This window comes from Myodes glareolus, chromosome 16 (assembly GCF_982192425.1).
Source record: "Myodes glareolus chromosome 16, mMyoGla1.1, whole genome shotgun sequence".
NCBI classification, from domain to species: domain Eukaryota; kingdom Metazoa; phylum Chordata; class Mammalia; order Rodentia; family Cricetidae; genus Myodes; species Myodes glareolus.
Window position 1 is genome coordinate 66580466 of NC_142041.1, and position 21430 is coordinate 66601895.

General features: G+C 41.8%; 1 protein-coding gene across 2 annotated transcripts in view; it reads left to right on the top strand.

Moving 5' to 3' along the window:
• Positions 1-16888: 16888 nt before the first annotated feature.
• The window catches only part of Pkia (cAMP-dependent protein kinase inhibitor alpha), a 91184-nt gene continuing 86642 nt past the window's right edge, over positions 16889-21430 (top strand). The window contains exon 1 of one of the 2 annotated variants that reach the window (XM_048420214.3): positions 16889-17027. The gene's annotated coding sequence lies outside the window, so the exon portion shown is untranslated. The remainder of the gene's footprint in view (positions 17028-21430) is intronic. The other variant, XM_048420213.3, reaches the window with a different exon arrangement.

Consider the following 21430-nt stretch of genomic DNA (forward strand, 5'->3'; position numbering starts at 1 on the left):
GGTCTGATCCGGCTTGAACAGGTCTTCACTGGTCGGAACTGGCCGGAAACTGTCAGAACTGCTCTGAACCGGTCGGTGCCGGTTTGAGCCAGTTGGAACTGGATTGAACCACCTCGGACCAGTTGGAGCCAGTCTGAACCGGTTTGAACCAGTCTGATTCAGCTTGAACAGGTCTGAATGGGTCAGGCCAGTTGGAACAGGTCTGAACCTGTCGGAACCGGTTTGAGCTGGTTGGAAGCAGTTTGAGCCAGCTTGAACTGGTTTAGACTGGTCGGAACTGATTTGAGCCAGTCGGAATCATTTTGAGCCTGTCGGAACTGGTTTGAACTGGTTGGAACCAGTTTGAGCCGGTCAAAACCGGATTGAACCACCTAGGACTGGTTGGAGCCGATCTGAGCCAGTTTGAACCAGTCTGATCCGGCTTGAACAGGTCTGAACCAGTTGGAACCGGTCTGAACTGTTCTGAACCGGTCGGGACCGGTTTGTGCTGGTAGGGAGCAGTTTGAGCCGACTTGAACCGGTTTGGACCGGTCGGAACCGGTTTGAGCCAGTCGTAACTGGATTGAACTGACTGGGACCGGTTGGAGTCAGTCTGAGCTGGTTTGAACAGGTCTGTTATTTCACTAAACTGAAGTCAAAATAATGCTGGACATTGCATGAAGACACTGGAAACTTAGCAATGTGGAGTTTCTTGTAATAAATTATTATAATCAGATTACTACAGAGACTGTCTAATGTATATCCCAGGAAAATGAGAGTAGTTCAGCAATTATTCACCAATCAGTGAAAAATATTTATTGTGGAATATTATTTTAATTTGTAATACATTTATTTATGCTGTGTAACATTTATTTTAATGATGCAACAATGTGTTGCATTCTTTTATGTTGTATATGTTCAACTCTGTGAAGCTGTAACACTTTGCCTTTCTCAAACACCTGATTAGCATAATAAGGAGTTGAACAACCAATAGCAAGGTCGAAGAAAGGATAGGTGGGGCTGGTGGGCAAAGGAATAAAAGAAGAGAAGAAATATGGAACCAGGAGTAATCAAGGAGCAAGAAAAAAAGGGGCCAGCCACCCAGTCACAGAGCTGGTTGTGGCTTAAGAGGGAAAGGAAGATTACAGAAGCAAGAAAAGGAAAAATGCCAGAGGGAAGAAAAAATAGATGGGATAATTTAAGTTAAGGAGAGCTGTCTAGAAATCAACCAAGCTAAGAAAGGCCAGGTGTTTATAAGTAATAATAAGTCTCATGTGTATTTATTTTGGAACTGGGTGGCAGCCCTGATACCCAGTGTCAAAAAGTAAAAGAGTTAAAAAAATAAAATAAAATAAAATAAAATAACTGCACATACAACATTATTAGAAAGAATAAATATGTGGTTTTCTCAAAAGATAAAAGAAATAAAAGGAATTGGCAACATTTGACAGTTTCTCATGTTTAAAAATGTAAAGATAACTCAACACTATTCAAGTATAGAGATTCAAGTTCAGCATGATAAACGACATTTACATAATATACGGACTTTCTTCATGGCAGAAGACTGACAGCATCCACCCTGAGATTAAAACATCAACAAAGATGCTCACATTCACTGTTGCTCTTCAACATTACTCTGGACATTCCAATTAAACTACCAATACTAGACACGATGAAAATCAACCCCTAATTGATCAGCAACCTAAGTATAGGTGCCAAAACTTTTGAAGCATATACAGAGGAAATTGCTCCAATTTCTAGAGCAACAGATTCTTAGACCATCAAAATTGAAAGCAAGAAAAGATAAAGCTAAGAATCAACCTATTCATCAAATTAGAAACTTTTGTTCACCAGAGGATATTACTAAGAGGATGCAGGAGAAAATATTTGCATACCAATATGGTACTCATGTGTAAAATTTTCAAGAAATTAAAATATTAAATAAAAGAATAAAATTGCATGAAATTATTATAATACTTCAGTCCTTTAAAAGAAGAGAAAAATTTGCAGCTCCTAGGCTCCTGATCTGTGGACAGGACCCCCTGCTGAAACAATATACATGTATCGCCTTTATACAATCACAGGCATAAAACTTGACACTGAACATGACCTTTGCATTAATGTGTGCTCAGCAGCTCAAAGAGCTTCAAATAACCCATGTGGTCCATATTTCTTCTTATGCAATATACAAACTAGTTTTTCCAAGGCATTTTAATTCATTAGATATGAACTAGTCATTATAATTGGCTTCACTTAATTCACACAAAGGGTTTGTTCGCAGATTCCTTTTCCCTCTTCCTTTTCTCCAGGTGGCAAACAAGCTTTATTTGTAAATGGAAGGTATACCCTAGATATTTAATTGTACAGTGTGACTGCTTTCTGTCTCCAGGAGTCCAAGTATCTTCAGTCTCCCTGTGAGATTCTCTGTATCATGGGCACTTTGGAAGAGGAGTCAATTCTGCTTTCTCTGTTCTCTCTCTTCTTCCTCTCATCAACATGGAACTTCTTTGTTTTGAATTCAAGAGATAGTTCGTCTCATTCTAGGGACTCTGACTTTGCACTTTAGGAAGTAAAGCATTAAAATTAATTTTAACAATGAGAAATAGAGCAACCATTCTGGGGTATAAAATGTCAATGCCACACTACATCAGAAAGTTTCCTGAGACTTAGATTTCAACGGTTTGGTTTCAATAAGAGGCAACAACTAAACACTTTCTCCAGCTGCTGACATCCTTACCGAAACTTTTTGTTCATAATGGTGAATAGGAAGCTTGGATTGCTTTTCAAAACTTCAAGTTAAGCCTCATTCAGAAATACTATATTTGACTTATTGTTAGACAAGAAAACAATACATCAAATATATAAAATGGACTTTCATATTATTTCAACAGAATACCCAAGAACTATCACTGAAGTAAGGAACTAAAAATGTGAATTCTTCAGCCCATTAATGCTATAGGCTCTGATGGAAAGAAAGGCATTTCTGGACACTTTTTCACAGAGGCAGATGCCTAAAGGTCTCTGATGTCATAACCTGGTGGAGGGTAAATTCCAGAGTGGTTTCTGAGTGATGGGAATCCCAGAGATGACTGTTTGCTTTGGTGTTCCTCCAACTCCCGGTCCTCCTGTCTCAGCCTCCCTAGTCTTGCGGTGAGATGTGTGGGCCATGGCACACAGCACTGATAGAGCACAAAGAGTCTGATGGGTCTTGGCTATTTAGTAAGGATCGGCAGGTGCAGTTCTATGTGGTAAACATGTATCTGGATCCACAGCTGGGGGACCCATCAATCTGAGTGCAAATTCACTCCTCTATACCTACGATGCCAACAGGTTGAGACTGTCGTTCAAAAGCAACACATTTGTCTAGTGTCTGCAAAGCTTTGTGTTAGATCCCAGCACCAGAAAGAATCAAAGGATCCGGGGCAGAAGTGATGTAATCAGAGTCCATGCTTTAGCACCCTGCGGCGAATAGAGATTGAGGGTATTAGTAAATTAAAGAAAATATCTAGCATCTGATATAGGATAATTTCTACAGTGTGCTAAAGGTAACATGTACAGAAGTATGTATGCACACCTTCTCCATTGCGTAATAAAGAGGAGGATATAGCAAAATGCATATGTGTCTGATGGTGTATACAAAGGCTAAACCAAAGAGTTGTGTCAATAATTAGCGGCACAAAGAGATGGAAATGAGCAAACAAAAAATGATGCATATATAACAGATAAAGAAGTAAAACAAAATAGGATTCTAACAAATACAACATGATTCTCACATAACAGACTAAAGAAATAGAAGAACAGGATTCGAACATATACAAAATGCGTTGCAAACTTTAGCCAATGAGCTCAACTTTGCTGCAAATAAATCTTAGGATTACACTGAAGGAGGTTGGAAGGAACTGATTGAGCCATATCCACAAGAAAGTGATCAGTAGACTAAATAGAACCCAAAAATTAAATAATTATCCATACCTTGACACTGATAGAATAAAATAAATATTAGCCATGAGGCTGAAGAGGCAGCCCTTCCTGAGAGTCGAATGATAATGGGTACTGTGCAGGGATAATAAGGGAGCTCCTGGGATGAGGCACAGCAGCTCCTTGAGGAAGACATCATTGGCAGAGCTAAAATTGGTGTGGAGAAAGCGAAGTCAGAAATGGATTACTTGAGCAATCTGAAATTACCAAGTCCTAAAATTCTCACTGCGTGTGAAGACGAATACAGTTATTTTGAGCTATCAGAGTTTACATTACTAAATAGAAGGACAGATCTCTCCACTCCCTGAGAAAGTGCACAATGAAGGATAAGAGACCAAGGTGCTGTTTATCTAATGAATGACCTCAACTCACAGCGAGAATTGAAAAGCCCGAACCTGAAGGGCTCGCTACACACCCACAAGTTCAATGTCGTAAAAGTTGATAAGGGATCCTAGTAAGGAAGCATAATGTGACAAGGCAGTTCACTGCAGGAAGTGACCTGGACGTGAGTCAGGAGACAGTTCACAGGGTATGAGCATGATCACAAATAGTTACTAATGCTACGCCAATGTGAATCCTTTGCTGCAAGCATTAAACCCATTAAAGAGTCTTCAGCTTCACACATTCCTCATGCTTCTCACATGAAGTACCGAAATGTAGTCAGCTTGAAGGCACTGATGACAAACTTAGAGTCCCCAATGGCATACGGGTGTCCCATTAAAGAAATAAGCCAAAACACTTTCCCTTGGTGTCATTTAATCAAGAGCTATGCCAAATTGAGTTTTCTGTATTTCTCTGTCCTTTGTCCTCTGTTTCATGAACCCATGCCTGCCTGGAGGCTGTATTGTAAATCTTTCCCTGTGTGTAAGTGTGTACTAGAGAATCTGTCCCTGTGTATGTGTCTGTGTTTCTGTCTCTAACGAAGGGCTTTGCTCTGTATTTATCAAACAGCACAGAAAGGATTATAAACCGGTGGGATTGAGCAATAGTTTATAGAAATCTTTAACTGAATTTCAACAATTTTAACAGTAAGTCCCTGACTCCAACTGACCATAACTGGCCTAGATAAGAAACACTATTACAAACCTGATTGTCTATCAAGCAGTATACAAATGTTTGTATATAGCATTTATGGTGAACACTCATTTCTTAAGATTGCTTTCAATTTCTGTGTTTGTTGTTTTCAACAAATTATGTGCACGCATTTCTTCCTGAATGGAAGAATACGTAACGTAAGGTTACAGCTATGTATCAGTTAGCTTCAGTTGTAAAAGTTTGTTAAATGGCAAATCTAAGGCAAATAAGGTTGTTTGCTACCTTGTTCTCTTAAAGTCAAATTAAACAGACTGAGTACACAAGAGAGTAGCAGTCCTATGTCTTACGTTACCTCAAGTTGTATGCTTAACTGACTGAGATCCAGGCAAAGTCCCAGTCTCTCGGGAGACAGGAGACATTTTTCACACCATTGCTTTGCCACATTTTGACATTGATTATTTACTAAGGTTATATAAAGTGTTGACATGCAAGGAAAGAGACGGCCTGAGTCTTGTGTGTCATTGTCTAAAGTGTTAGGTCTTGTTGGTAGAGTGAAACAGCCTGGAAATTTCAGAGTCTTTTTCACTTCCTCATGAAGGGAAAGCACTTTGCTTAGGAATATTAGGAGTTCAATCTGGAGGATAAGATTTAGGGATGATTGCTTCTCACACTCATAACATATGGATCTATAAACAATAAAACCTTGCTACTTATAGCAACATATAATTTTTGAAAGTGAGATGAGAACTGAGAAGCTGGGTGCAATAGTAGTATGGATGACCCTCACTGGAAGGCCCTAAGAGTGCACCTTCGCAAGTGCATAGACAGTCCTACGTAAAGCACCGGGACACAGGGAGATCACTCTGTAAAGATGCAGTCTATCTTACTGTTGAAATGTCTAATTGTCTAAATGTCGATCATTTCATCTGATTAACTGTTTCTTGCTGATCCTTATACCCCCATCTGAAGCAGCTTCATCTGTTACTGTGGAATAAATCCTCTAATATGTTCCATTTACTCTGGTTTTCTCTAGTCTCACCTTGTCTCATCTTGTCTATTCCTAGTTCCTTTAGTTATTTCCTGGCATTTTAAATTATAGACATACATTTGATTTATCTCTTCATCATAGGTCATTAGTCAAATGTCTCTTGTCAAACCTAGAAAGCACAGTTTGCTGTTTTGTATGTCAAAAATTTAAGCAGTATTTCTATCACCTGATATCCATCCGGCATAGCTCACCATCCAGCTGCAGCTTCCTTTGATGCATCCTTAGCCTTATTCTGTTACATGACAGAATTATCTATTGGTGCTCTCCATGGTGTTTAGTAGTCTGCTATGAACAAAGGGATTAGAATTTTACAAGATCATTTTAAGGGAACTCTTTAATATAATACAGGCTTTCATAGCTGAGTGTTAGATTATTTAAGGAACTATTTACTAGGCTTTATTAGTTACATATTTCTGTTTCTTCACCTCTGATTACGTAGGCACATTCGCCAACCTACAAACTATTCCTTTGGTGACTTTAAAGAGATTATTATACTTAATCAATATTCAGCTCTTGCCAGAAAATTGAAGCGACCATGACCATGAAATTCCCAGACAAGCAACAACGTTTTTAAGATTTTGTTTCCTTACAGGTAAAATGAGAGCAATTCCAATACTGAATTCAAAAAATTGATGGTGGAAAAATGTAGATACGTGTATTAATACACTTATAATAATAAGTATCACTGATGAACAAATTCCAACAATTGCCCCTAATAACAATATGCGAACATGTCACAGGATTTTGCCTCTGAACTTTTAGCATTCTGTGCTGAAATACCTTTGCCGCCCCCCCCACACCAGCTCCCACACCTCTTCTCTGTAAACATAAAGACAGCTCAGCTGTTCCCTTCTATGAGAGAACAGAAAGTACACTCCCTGAATTCATATTGTAAGTAAACTTGCAGCTCTACCGCAATAACCATCTCCACACCAGAGCAAACTTGCAGCTCTCCTGCAATGACTGCCTCCACCTCAGAGCAAACCCGGAGCTCTCCTGCAATGGCTGCCTCCACCTCAGAGCAAACCTGCAGTTCTACCGCAATGGCTGCCTCCACACCAGAGCACAAGTCTTTCATAAAGGAAAATAAATGTCACCTTTACACCTAAAATAGTGTCGAACACATGGGAGATGCTCAAGAACCTTTTTGAAGTAAATGAGTTAGTGTATAGAGAAGGAAAGATGTTTGTGGTGTTTTTAACATATGATGTCTAGAAACCAAATAATGAAGGCTTAGGTAAGCACAAGGAGGCTTTTTCCTTTAAACTGATAGAGAAATTTATTAATGCCAGGCCAGATGTTGATGTGCACACGATCTTCGCAATGGACTTTCCATAATCTGCATGCATCCTCAACAAGTGAAGATTAACCAGTGCAAAACTTCCCTTTACCTGGATGTTTAAGTAATGATGAGACAAACTGTCTTCTGAAATGCTGCCTTCTCATATGTGAATTAATGCCAGCGATATTTGTTTAATGTGTGTGAAGTTCCAAGTTACACACAAGGAGAACAGAATAGATTAGATTAAAATAGGATAGGACAGAACAGGATGGGCCTGGAAGAAACGAGTTGGGACGACAAAGAACATGGTGGATCGAAATAGAATAATGAAAACTAAATAGAACGAATGGCTCTGAATGTCATTTTTCCCATTATGACTGAGAACATTTGCACTTCTGGAGTTTTGTTCTTTGACTACATAGTAACAAAAAAGAAAAGAAAAAGGGGAAAAAAGAAAAACAACGGGGTGGGGAGTGGGGCGGGGGCGGGGAGGGGAACAGAAGAAAAAACAATGTCGACAGTTCTAGAATTAGCCACAAGAGGGCAGAATTGCATCATGCATAGAATGGAGAGGCCCCGAAATAATACCAGCCAGTTTCATGTGAAGGAGCAAAAATGGAGTCGCTGACAACATTGAGTCTGTTTTAGAGAGTAGCGCTTATTTAACTTTATTTTATGTCTTTACTCCCAGCGCCAGAGAAAAATCACATAAATTTATCATCAAGCATAAAAACGTCATGGATATAATTACAGAAGAGCGATGAGTTAGAAAACACTGCAAGTTCTACAATGCAAGTTCTATGTGGACAATTTCAATTTGAAGTTGGTTTTAATTGTGCATAGTTATGGGTAAACTGAAACAGTGTGATATTTTGATGCATATGTTCAATTGTCATCAAGTTGAGATACTGGGATATCTGTCACTAAAAGTTATTTCATAAAACATATATCAAAAAGATTGAACTAAAACCTCGTACTTCACCTAATAAAATATCTTTGGCTTAAGATTCAAGAAATCATTGTGGGAAATCCGTGGGTGCAGGTTTCTCTGGTTTCCTCTTGGTTGTTGTGATAGATTACACTAAGAGAAAAAGTAACTTATGGAGGAAAAGGCCCTCTTTGCAGGTTACATTTAATCCCTGGGGGAATTGGGGCAGAAATGCTGCAAAAAACCTGAAGCAAATCGTACTCACTTGAAAGTGCATGTTTAACTTTCTTATGCATCCAGATCCACCTGCCCAGGGAATGACCCACCCACTGAGAGCAGGGGCCCTCCCACAATAAGCAGCAATCAGTACAGTCAGTCTGCCACCTGACTCCTTTTCAGATGGCTCAAGGCTGGGTCAAGTGGACAGAAAAGTCAGCTAGAACATAGGGTGAGCTCTTTGTTCTTGCTATGTCAATGGGAGCCAAAACTTCGGCTTCTGTGATCCTACATATAGTCAAAATCAAAGAAAAGAAAGACCAGTGAAAGCCTTTGAAATGACCTAACTCCTCAATGAGAGTTTGTGGATACTTTGGAATAAATTTATAATTCTGACACCGATACAATGGCTACCAACCTCAGCTGGACTGGCCAAGCAAAAGCCTAAGACCCCCTAGGGCAACTCAGCACCTGCACCAAACAGACAAGCAGGGCTGGAGAAACCCTAGCACCTTCGCCATTGGTCATATTTAAATTCATACTCAACAACCCTGAGCAAAACTCAGAGCTCAGGGGGATCTGATGACAAACCGATTCCTTCTTCCCGCCCTGCAAGAACATTACAGAGCTTCACTTTTCTCACAAATCCCAACATTTTTCCCCTCTAAAGTTTCAGTCTCTTCTTCTTATCTTTTTATCACTGGGAGCATAGATAAGACCAGCTCAGTTCTCAAGTTTTCTAAACAAGACCACTGTTGTGTCTGGGTCCAAGGGATGCTGCATACGCTGTGTCCTTCCTTCTTTACTGAAATAAATGTTTGTCTCAGATCCAAAACCAAACCCTGTTGTCTTCGCTGGATACACACACACACACACACACACACACACACACACACACACAGCTTTTTCGTAGAGTGTGTCCTCTTCCCTGCCATACCAGTATTTCCCTCTGTCATAGATGTTCTCATTAATATATATATATATATAAAAATTCCCATCTTCAAACAAACAAGCAAAACCCTTTTCCTTTTCCTACATCTGATTTAATTATGACTCCATTGCTCTGGTCCTTCTTGTAGTGAAGTTAGGGGAGAGATACTAAAGTTCTGGGTAAAATTTTGTGAGACGTTTGATGTCTTTGAAGCAGCCAAAGTCACTGGTCACTGAAGCGTTACACATATGGGCCTCCAATCCAGACACTTGCTGCTGTCAGCTTTAATCTGAGAAAGCTGTCCTTGGAATGAGTGGTAGTAGACGCAGAGACCTAGGGCTGCTCTGGGGCTAGAGGAAGTGATGGTGCAGCACTCAGCCCGTCATTTATACCTCTCCATCTAAGGCTCAGACAGCGTCATGGAGGGGAGAGCAGAAGGAATGAAAGAGCATGTAGATCATGAGAGCTAGGAGATGCTACCTTCCGAGCCTGACACAGCCATGGCTGCCGATAACCACAGCATCTGAGGTCACCTCCCACAGCTTGTTAGAAAGATCCACAAATGGGGAGGGATGCACAGGGCCTCATCCTTCTCATAGATTCTGGGGGAGAAATCATTGTCTTCTGCTCCACGCCAAGGTGAGCCTACAGCGGCCAATGGACAGTTCCAAACCCGTGTTCACTCAGGCAGCCCTGGTCAAACTCAATGGGTCACAAAGCAAAACGAAAATATGAATCTGAGAAAAGGATTTGTGTGGAGGAAAGGTGTTAGGGGAGGAGAGAGGTCAGGGGTTTGGGAGAGTAATCAGAGTGCATTATAAACAGATATAGAATAAAATATATTAAAAATAAAATTCGGGTAGTGGTAAGGGAAATATTTCTTTTTGGCAGATGGAAAACATTTCACAAGTTCCTGAAGAATCCTGGTGTTTATTGAACCACAAGAAATAATTCTCTCATAGTCCAGATTGAGCTCATTCCTGGATATTTGGGCGGCGATGCTCTTCACTTAAGGAAATAGTCATCTGACACTGGAAAATAGATTTCAGTTTCTACCTTATACTGTACTGTCTAGGGGTCAGCAGGACAAAGGGACCAATAAGAAGACAGGAGGTAGGAATGGGAGCTAAGGATGTGGCCTTCCTTCTCCTCCTTCCCATCACCATCCTCTCAATGGATTATTCCTGTTGTGTCTGCTCAAATCCGTCGACGCTCTAGTACCTAGTATCAACCTTCACATAAGTTAGCGTTCTTATAGCTGGTACCACAGGGAATTTTCATCTCCCTTGCTATATATTATTGGCTATCACTATACTATGCATGTTAAAGTAGCTTAGATTACATCATTTCTTCAGTGTAACTCTAGCTGTGTATGTCCCTTAGCTTTACTATACTCAAATGATCCTGCATACACCTTGTATAATATTGCTTTTAACATATTTTAAGAAGCAAGAGTCTTAACATAAAATTAGAAGATGCCCGTAGAATGGGTCAGAGCTCAAGCCTAGCCACGCTCGCAAAGATAGAGAGTGGGTAAATAGAAACGCTTCTGTGAGCCCAGCCCCCTTCTGCTGGTCCTAGTTACAGACCACAATATTGGGACTGCTCTGCACCAAGTTCTCAAGTCCTTCCCAGTAGGTGGAGTCCCAGCTCTCCAAAGACCCCTATGGAGTGTGGAGGGTAGGAGACCTGGCTGTCAATGGGGTGACAGATGCTGGAAGGAAGTCCCTGTCAATTATAAATCAGAAACGCTAATCTCTGCTAAATTGTTAATGTCTGCTAATGAAATACTCAGTTACCCTTTTGATAAAACATTTACATCTAGATGAGTGCTTCTGGAAGGGCTCCTTTAACAAAGGGGATGCTCTGCTTGCCGGCTGGGCTCTACCTCTCCGCCTGCACTGCTCCTGGCTGGTATCAATGGACCGCTTGATCCCTAATTGAGGACATCAGAAAGGAAGCAGAGGCCCTTGACCACTAGATTCAGTTTCTAATACACGCCGTTCAGTGAAAACTCGGAGAGCAAAAACAAAGGAAAAGAACTCTTCCTCTTCACTCATCAGATGAAACCACCTAGCTGGAGTGAGCAGAAGTTCCCACGGTGCCTGCGGCTGAACTTCTGCAAGGCTGAATAACTGCGCAAATGCTGCAAATCCAGAACCAGACGATCCTGGCCATCTTTAGCCTCCTAATAGCCATGGGTCGCCCCCTCCTCCATGACTGACCATGAGGCAAATCCTTTGTGTAAGCAACACCTACCTTCCCCAGTCAAAAGAGGAAGAACACCCTCAGACAGCCTCTGAGGACCACAGCAGAGGTTTCCCTACCATGCTTAAAGCAGTGGGTCCGAATTGCTTTGCTGTTTCCGTAACAAACACCGTGACCAAAATCAACCTGGTGAGGAAAGGACTATGTCTGTTTACACTGCCAGTAACAGTCCTCTGAGAACAAAACCGGCAGGAGGAGCGCCATGTAGCAGGAACCTGGAAGATCATGGAAGACACTGCTTACTGACTTGCTCAGCATGCTTTTCTTTCTTTCTCCTACCACCCCCCTTTGGTTTTCTGGAGAAAGGTTTTCTCTGTGTAGCCCTGGCTGTCCTGGAACTGGCCCCATAGACCAGGCTGGCCTCAAACTCAGAGATCCTCTTGTCTCTGCCTCCCGAGTACTGGGGTTAAAGGGGTGTGTGTGTCATCTCCACTTGGCTTAGTTTGCTTTCTTATACAGCCTAGGGCCTACCTACCCAGGGATGGTACCCATCTGCAGTTGAGAGATGCCCTCCACCATCAGTCAGGATCCAGAGAAGTCCCACAGACCATTCTGATGGAGACAATACTTCAAAGGGTATCCGGGCTTCCCAGGAACACCATGTCAAGCTGACCAAAGCTAACCGTCATACCCACCTGCTTTCGGTTTCTACTAATATGCTGAAAAAGTACCTTAGTTTATGATTGTCTTTGTTTTGTTATGAGAGTAACTTTATCAGATCATTGCCATGTTTGAATGGAGTTTTGGGTAACCTAAATCTGAGTGCCCAGTCATTCGTATTTGGTCCAAAAGTAAATATCTCTTGCTTTTTTGAGGTGAGGGTTCTTTATTGTTTGTTTGTTCACATGGTCTCTCGCGAATGCCTGCTTCTAAGAACACAGATGTTAACACTGTGTATGGAAATAAAGCATTCCCTTCCATTTTTCCTTTTTTTTTTTATCCATTTCCCTATGCCTCTCACCATGCTGTTGTAGTGAAGGATTAGATCCTACCATTCAATACCTACATTTGCCTTCTCCCTGGCAGCATCCACACCCTGATTTCATTCCTTGAAACAAAGAAATAAACAGCAATACCCAGGGCTCTGGAGACAATTTGCCCTTATCTTTAAAAGAAAGATATGTATCAGAGTACAGGTTCCCAGAAGTCAAGCAAAGAGGTCCTTGATAGTAGATCTGACCGCCCCCCGCCCCCAGCTCTCCTAAGATGGGAAGCAGAGGTGGGAAGAGCCCTGAAGCTCCATTACAGGCTAGAATGAGAAGACCCTGCCTCAAAAAAAGGTGTAGGGTGAGGACTAACACCAGATTTTGCTCTCTGAGCTTCAGCAGGTACACCACGTAGGCTACCTACACTCACATATAGAAACACATGCGGGGTGGGGTGGGGAGAGTTAGACTGTGTGACAAGCCAATTATGAAGCCTTGCTTCATAATTAGGTTTTTTCGATCCCTTCACCCACCCCCACTTCCCATCGAGTTTATGTGGCACTTTATATATAGCAAAGTTGTCTTCTTAGTTATAAATTGTTGCGGCAGCCCAGATTCTGAAGTATCTACAACTTTCAAGCGTGAAGTTTATGCAAACAGTCAAGGAAACGCAAAGAGTAATGATAATGCAGGTAATACCAAAAACACACCACTAGAGAATTCCAGGGAGAGCTACTAATTCTAAGTGGAGTAATCAAAGTATTTAAGAAATAGTATCATGATACAGAGATGAACAGATGGTGAAACTCTTTAAGCAACTTTTAGTAGAACCAGGCATGGTGGTACAGGACTTTTCAACCCCAGCAGTAGGGAGGCAGAGGCTTGCAGATCGCTGAGAGTTTAAGATTAGCATGGTCTACATAAAGGGTTCCTGGATAGTCAAAGCTACATAGAGAGATCCTGGCTAAAATTAAACAAATGTCATATATAGTCGTAACTTTATTAAGTTAAAGTTAAAATATGATTATTAGAAAGATGGATTAATACTAGTAAGGTTGATATGCCTGTATAAGACACTGGCATTCAGCAATTGAGTAAATAATAGTAGATGGCAGAGTCTCATCTCTTGCTGTTGGAGTTAGCATTCAAAGATGAGTGAGGGAGATGGGCTAAAGGGATCTTCGTGATAATACAGTAATCTGAGGCCCTATAGTTCTCAATTGGTTTACAGATATTTAGAAGTACACATGGTACATACAGAAACATTTATTGGTGTCTGTATACACAGAGTACACATACACAGAACTCTGTTCTTTTGTATTGAAGGACTAATCAACATTGCATTACCTAGAAACAAACTTGGAGTCCATACCTTAGTTTCTGTTATTATTCCTCAATGAGAGGAAATGGTCCTCTTTGAAGAAAGGTCTCTTTGGCTGTTTGCAGTTCTAGGCAGTTCAGAACCTGGGACATCTTGAAAACTCAGGGAATTGTTATACACATTTAAGGTGACCAAGAGTAAAAAATTACTAAGCAGCTATGAACCAACAGAGTTCTCAATGACCCAAACTGAAATATTTGAACAAACAAATAAGAAAACATCAGATTATTACCAAATGTATAAAACCCCTATTTATATTAACCAATTGAATTAAATTTTAAATGGGTATAGGGCCCATGGGCCTACCCCTGCTCCCAGGGTTCATTTTGAGGACAGTTTCTGGCCAGGCAGCATTTGTTCCTGTGCTCTCTCTGCCCGGCCTGGTGATTAGCTATAGGACATTGTTTAGTCCATCTTGGGAGTGGCAGTTTCCCACCTGCCTGGGGGGAATTCCTTGTGCAGCAGCCAGGTATATAAGAATTTTCCTAAACTTGAATAAACGGCATTCGGCTGAACTCCTTCCGAATGACCCAGGCCCTTGCCCGGCTCACGTAGGATACAGTGGCCCGCTAACTGTACCGAAAGTAACACAGGCGCAGGCCTTACAGTTGGAGGCCCTGCTGCGATATCAGGAGTTACACACGGGGAGTGCACACAAAGCTACTATGTGGAAGAATTTCACTTATTTCACATTCTGCACACAATCTTCACACAGCTGAACAGAGCTCCCCGTAGGTGCTGACGTCACGTGGTGGATGTTTTCCAGCCATCCAGGAGTGATGGCGTCACAGCTTTACAACAGAAAGTCCCGGCTGCCTGTCAGCTGACCAAGGCCAGCATCATCATTGTCACTGTGGTGGTTGGTAATCTTCGATGCTGCACTGAAAGGGCCCTTCACCGCTGTGGTCCTCGTTTCTGGAGCCTAGAACCCTAGTCTTATCACACGAAAGACGTCAGTCACCTGGTAATACTGTGGTGTTCCACAAAAGCTTAACTGCTACCTTTCAACTGTCAAGGCCATCAAAAACAAGGAAGCTGAGAAGCTGTCACAGTCTGCAGGAATCTTAAGGGATACAACAATGAAATACAATGTGGTATCTTGGACAGGAGTACAGGAAAGAGCTGAAGGCACTAGGAAATCTAGAGAAATCTGTGTTAACCTTTAGTTAACGCGTGGGTGTCAGTTATTAAAGCAAGGAAGCTGCTGTATTTCTGTGTGTTTCATGGTAGAAAAGAGGGAGTGTGTGACCTGTGGGAAACTCTACTAAAAAATAAAGTCCCCAGTTCACCTATACACCAACCTCATGCTAAAATGACATCTATTAGACACTGAAAAGTACTAATATGGTGATCTAGCTCTAAACACTGCTTTGAGGGATTGTCTACCATTTCTACTAGTGACGACCTTCCAGCACACTCACTGCTGGTGGGGTTTCTACCCAAATTTACGTCTAAAGTACATATTCAAGGCTAATTTAAGCTTGATAATAGTGAAATTAAGATGTTATTTCTCAACGTTATTTGGCACTCATGAGCTTTATGCACATAGGTCTATGATGCAAGTTAAGAATTCAGCATTTTGCCATAGGATGGAGGGCTTTGTCTAAGGAAAATGAGTCATAGGGACGGACTAGACTGTCCCAGATTTTCAAGTGCACACACCCCACACCAAAATCTGAGTTATTAATTTCATTTTGCTTGTTTTGTATCTCTGCTGGCTACACTACCTCCTTTACTCTGGAACGGATAGAGGAGTAAGAATTTTTCATTTAGTATCTTCTGTGACCTTATACAACTTCAGTGTAAGATGTGCTGGGCACATGCCCAGGGTAATACCAACGAGACATAATGAAACTCACAGGGGAAGCCAAGATAAGTCGAATGAGGAACCGCCACCCTGCAGAATGCTGGTGTAAGGAAAATCCCTGCTTAGAAATGACGTGATTGAGAAAGAAACCCTGGCCAAGCAACAAAGATTGAAAATCCTCAGCTGCCTTTCCCCCTTAACACTACCAAGCCCCTCAATGGTTGGTTTGGTCACTAACTGGAAGGAAACAAAAGCGAGAACATTTAAAGAGGCAAGGACAAGAAAGAGGCTTGTGTGCACCGGCGTTTATTTTTTTCTCCAAGGGAAATTCTGAGAAACCTGGGGGGAGTTACAATCATCTCTCTATATGAATTCTGACTCTTGGTTTTCAAATATTATGGCTTTCACCCAGACAGTTTCCCCAAAATGCAGGAGAAAGCAGGGTGTTAGGAGGAACGTCTGTCCACAAGGGAACAGCACTGAATCCTGGGATGCCCCTTCTCTGTGTCCTTGAGTAATTTCTCTGTTCTGCCCCTCTTCACTGAATTGGGAGATCCTCATTCTATCTCATTCTATCACAATAGGAAGAAAATCAAAGGTTCAAAGCTTTCAGCTTTCATAACTGTTTTGACTCGTGTGTGTGTGTGTGTGTGTGTGTGTGTGTGTGTGTGTGTGTGAAAAGCAAGTGAATCGTCCTGTGCGGGATTTAAGAAGACCGATTGCCCACTTGATTTTTTTTTCCCGAAGTATTTGACTGTTTATCTCAATAGACAATCAGCCCTCAAATTCAGCAAAATGAACAGTACTGATAAGGAAGATGGAGAGGGTGGGAAACCCACACAGTCAGATGGAGCTGTCCAAACAGCCTTGGTGACAGGGGAGCGCAAAGAGCAAGGACTCCCTGCAGACAAAGTCTATCTGTCTCTTCTCTTTTGTTGCTCAATCCGGCAATGCCGCCTGTGTGTAAAATCGATCACAGACGATCAGCCTTCACACAGGGGGGCAGCGTGTGTCGGATGCAGCTGGCAGATGCGGTGGCCTGCGACCCAGAGCGGAGCGTCTCCCCCCGCGGCTCGCACGGAGTGCGCTGCTCCGGCGGGGGATGACTTCATTCGGCCCGCCTGGAGTAGCCAGCGGCGGCAGCTGCAGGTGGGGCGGGGGCCGCAAGAGCCCAGAGATCTCAGCACACGCGGACAGTCGGCGGGACTGCAGCCCGGGGCAGCCGAGACGCGCCTCTTCATCCCGAAGGTAAGCCGCGGGCCCGCGCTAGCCGCCCAGAGCCCGGCTTTCCGCCAGGTTGATGACTAGGCTTTGTAGGACCCGGGAAAGAAGGGATAACCCTGCTGCATTCTGCAGTGGGAAAAGGAGTGAGTGAAAGGTTGACCAGCCTTGCATTGGACATGCATGGGAGGAGAGAGATGTTCCAGAGCAAACAAAGGGGCTTTCAGCCTCCAGATCTTAAAGGTGATCAACCATTTCCGTAGCCTGTTGGTAGACACCGAGGAGTATTCCGAAACGTAAAACAGTCTGAGCTCCTGTTTCACCTTTGTGTCTTCAACCTTCAAGCCATCGCTCCCTGGTTTGGGAGCACCATGTCCTTGGAAGCAGTTGGGGAAGTCATCAATAATCTTGCCTCTCTGTTGTCCTCTTTGGTTCTCTGTCATCCCTGGTATCAGGGTGTTCCTTCACTCATCTCAATGTCATAACACCTGCTTGCTTAGATGCTTTGCTTTGGGAATCCCTCCGGGTGGAAGGAAAACTTCGCTGTCCTCCTGAGTTCTGCTTAGTGTGAGCTGCACTTGGCAGCTTCTTTCATTTCCTTCTCTGTCAGTCAGTTCATTGATCTTCAAAGATGCTCTGTCTACTCACAGGTCAGCTCATCGTCTCTTATCCTCCTTCAGTTCCGTGAGTGACCTCATCAAGGACCCAAAAAGGGCATTGTGCTCACAGGGTGCCTTATTGGGAATTCCATTAACACACCGGCGCCGGTGTACTTTCTCCAGTCCCCAGACATAGAATAAAATGCCCTGCTTTCAACTCAGGACCAGTGTGGTTTTCTCTAACTGCCTTTCTTGCCTTTCTTGCACTCACTCTGTTCAGCTAGTCACAAAGGCTTGAATGGGAAAACAGACTCTTGGGCTGTGCAGACTGTAGGCAAAAGAAAGCTGCGAACGGCAGTCTTTCCAGTTCTCTTTAACATTTCTAGTTCACTGGGGTGTAAGAAAATTAGCTATCTGAGTTTAGGGCAACCATTCCAAACAACAAGTAGTGTTCTTGCCCCAGGATTCCTCAATAACCTGCAACTGGGGCTTTCCCATTGGCAGACAGACAGCCAGGGGTCTGCCCAATCCTAGGCTTGGATTATTTGCTCATCCCAGGTTTGTCTCCTCACATAGGCTCCCCACACTCTGAGCCTCTGCTGCCCTCTCCCCACCCTTGCCCCCAGCTCGATCCTTATTCTTGTTGTCACCTAGTGACATACCTCTGAATAAGATGGGAGCAGTTAAGATGGCTGTTGTGGATCCAGCAAATGTGTACCTCACCATCAGAGAGCAGTTGCTGAAAGGCAGATTGTGGGGAGTCTGTAAGCCGATATTCCATTTCATTTAAATGATCTGCCATCTGACACTTGAAATCGCAAAAAAAAGTTTGATTCAACAACCTTGCCATTTTATTCAGGATAATAGGGAAAGCAATGAAAAGGAGGACATAATTTAACCTACAATGACACCTTTGCTTGTTTCCCCTTTCCAGTGTTGCCGATTCTCTGAAGCCAGGCTAATTCTAGGGTGCATTGGTATCACTTTTCTAATTAAAAATTCGCTTTTGAGAAATCCTCTCTATGAAGATTGAGTTTGTTTCTTTGTTTCCACCTTCAGTATCTGGGCAGAGGGAGGGGATACCCACCACAAAATGGCCCACTCCACACACCGTCTTGGGGATTTTAAGGAACTGAGGGCCATTTCTGTTTGTTTACTGATGTTATTGTGTTTTGAATATGGTTTGTATTTCAGGTATTAAACACTTGAGATCCTAGAATTTTGACTCAATAGCATCTTCTAGTAAAAGAAACAAAGAATAAGATGGAGGTGGGAGTCCTCACTTCCATGACCTTTACTGATTTAAAAATACTTCATGACTCAATAATTTTTTCTGAAAAATAACTGATAAATATAAATAATTCCCTCTTTAAAACTTAGCTCGATGTATTCTAAATTGAAGTTCAATTATATAATGATCATTTGACTCTACAGGAATAAAAACAATATCTATACTGTTACGAGCTATATGTTTTGGTTAAGAGAGAGATGCCCAAGAACATTCCAATGGTGATTAAGAATTCTAAGACTCTGTTATTTGGTTTCTGAGGAAAATGAATTGTCTGGCAAGAAATCAGTTCAGGATCCAGGAGCTGGTGCTCGGTGAATTGGTAGGATGCCTGCCAACGTTTTCACAGGAAACTGATTCACTAAGTGAAGGACTGGAGTTAAGGGCACCTTGTAGGGAAGGAAGCAGCTTTAAGATATAATTTTCATTCTGGTACAAATGAGGACAGGACACATGCGGAACTCCAGATTTGAACCTTGTTACATTTAAACAATTTTGAGAAATAGTTATAAATTTAGAGCACTTGATAGAAACACACACACACACAAACCTACTCACACACTTGTGCATGCACACACCCGTTCACATACACATACTCAAACAGCACACACAACGTACTCACATGTACTCACACACATGCACGGCACACATACACAGGCACGCACACACACCCTTTGCAAGTTTCTCGGAAGAAAAAGGAACAAATTTGCTGATATTCAGAAATGAAGTGGAGAATAGACTCCTCCACAGAATAAGAGCTACTGGAGTGTTCCTGTATGTTTGACAAGATAGAATTGAAATCAGTCAATTGCTTTCCAACCCCTAGATCACTGTCTAGCAACCAGTGAGAGCAGAACCTAAGCAGGGGCAAACTAAGAGGTCGGAGTTGACTTCTCATGACAAAAGAAGAGAGTGTGGTCTTGTCTTGCTACGATGAACTACATCTAAATTAGCCTTAAGTTGAAATAATGAAAAACGGAAAGATGAAGGAAGAAATGTCATTTTTGTTGATTCAGTTCCTCCAGTGATAATCAGTAGGGAAAATCGTGTTATATTGGAGGTCCGGGCTAAAATCTGAGACCCTGGCTCAAACACAAAAACTACTTTGAATATTACCAGTGATGCTTTGCTTTAATGGATAGAGTTCCGCAACACTCTTTTTAGTATTTATAATAACTAATATACACCATGCAGCGTGATAGCTCGTCATCCAGCTCAGTCAGCCTCTCAGAGTAGCCCACGCCCAGCCGAACATAAATTCATTCCTATGCATGCCTCCTCATGCAGGCGAGGTCTTGAAACGTGTTCACCACTGCCTCTGACTCTTCCATGAAGCTTCCTCTGGTGAGATAAACTTTCTTCTCGATGTCTAAATTCCTATAGATTTTATGTCTTACACCCTTTTGTGTGAACTTGCACTGTCTCCTTATTAAACACAGACATCTGAGACAAAGTCCGGGAGCCAATCAGCATATCACCTGTGGCCGTTCTCACAGTGCGCAGGTGTGTGTCCAGGAACGTGGTCACGGGCTGGTCAGGACAAAGGGCTGTGCGACAAGCATGTAGACAAGCGTGACCAGAAGTTGACTGCTGTAGTCCACGTTTGGACACACCCATTCATCATAGGAAAATGTATATCTCCTTCACTTGTAATTTATTCTTAGTATTGCTATATGAGGTAATTTATTTGTCATGGTCAAGTGAAGGAAACAATGATAAATTATGTTCATCTGCCAAACAGTCTAAGGAGATACACACCGCCTTGAATAAACAGAAGTGCCTTAAAAGTCTAAGCTGGAACGTAAGGAGACTGGAGCTATCTGGCATAGCTGCTGGTGATTTATAAGATAATTTAACATTTTATAGTATATTTTGAAATTTTTAAAATGTGACAAAGTGTACACACATTAGGAAAATAGGCCATATATAGTGTATAGATTTTATGTATCTTAAAGTTAATGTAGTAATTTAACTATGTAAAATCTGAAGTCATGTAACACATCAATTTACTATTTTAACTCATTTAGTTACCTGTATTTGCAATGTTCTACAAACACCATGTTATTCATTTTCGGAACATTTTCATTATCCTAACAGACTCTTCTTCATTCTCTGTGCCCCTCAGGACGCAGGACGTTCTCTATTTGTGCCCATAGAATTTCCTATTTTGTGTCACAAAAAGTGGAAATATTACATCTGTTGTCTTATTTTGTCTGACTTTTTACACTTAGCACAATGCCTTCGGAATTTATCCATACCACTATGTGCCAGAATTTTATTTCAATTTAAAGCTGTTTTATTCTAGACTTATACTATATTTTGTAATTTTTGGTAGCAGAACACTTTCAGTACTTTGTATTTTATACTGCACTATGCTTTTTAGAAAGCAAGTGATACTTACCGGTTTTCTGTGTGTGTGTGTGTTCTAATTTATCCTGCCAAAACAGTTGATAATTATGTATTAAGTTCAAAATTTTATTGTGACTTTAAGTCATGTTTATATTATTATAGATTTAGCAGTTTATATGTATATAACATGAAGC